The sequence below is a fragment of the Egretta garzetta genome, unplaced genomic scaffold, assembly GCF_000687185.1.
Source record: "Egretta garzetta isolate BGI_Z169 unplaced genomic scaffold, ASM68718v1 scaffold67, whole genome shotgun sequence".
Taxonomy (NCBI): domain Eukaryota; kingdom Metazoa; phylum Chordata; class Aves; order Pelecaniformes; family Ardeidae; genus Egretta; species Egretta garzetta.
In genome coordinates, this window is record NW_009260340.1 from 31,433 (window position 1) to 31,914 (window position 482).

Sequence of the window (482 nt, forward strand, 5' to 3'; positions counted from 1 at the left end):
GGGATTTTGCAGCAGGCTGTTGGGGCCCAGCGGACAGCCGGTGTGGGCAGCGCGGCTGGAAGCGCACGGCAGCCCCGTCCCAAGCACGTGGCACTGCTCCTCTGCCTCCAAGAGCGCAGGGCCCAGCACCCTGCGAGGGTTCGTGGAGACCTTGCACTGACCCAGTGAGCTTTCCCTGCTCCGGGTGCGCCATGGCAGACCCTCTCCCTTCTCCGTCAGGGAGCACGTGCCACGCTTGCCACAGGAAGGGAAAGACTTCGTGCTCTTTCCGTGGCTGCCCGGCACAGGGCTGGTGTGCTCTTGGCTTCGGAGGAGATGCATCGCGCTCGGATCATCCAGCACTGCTCAGACTGCCGTCATACCAACTCCTGGGGTGCAAGCACGGAGCAGGCTGCGGTCCCAGCAAGCGTGGCTGTCCCTGGCATCACGGCGCTGCCCTGAGCTCTCCCACCCTGTGCCGCACCGGAGCCGTCGCTGCCCCT

General features: G+C 66.8%; 1 protein-coding gene across 1 annotated transcript in view; it reads left to right on the forward strand.

Annotated features, from left to right (window-relative positions):
- Positions 1-482, forward strand: part of TANGO6 (transport and golgi organization 6 homolog) — a 29,708-nt gene that overhangs the window by 25,793 nt on the left and 3,433 nt on the right.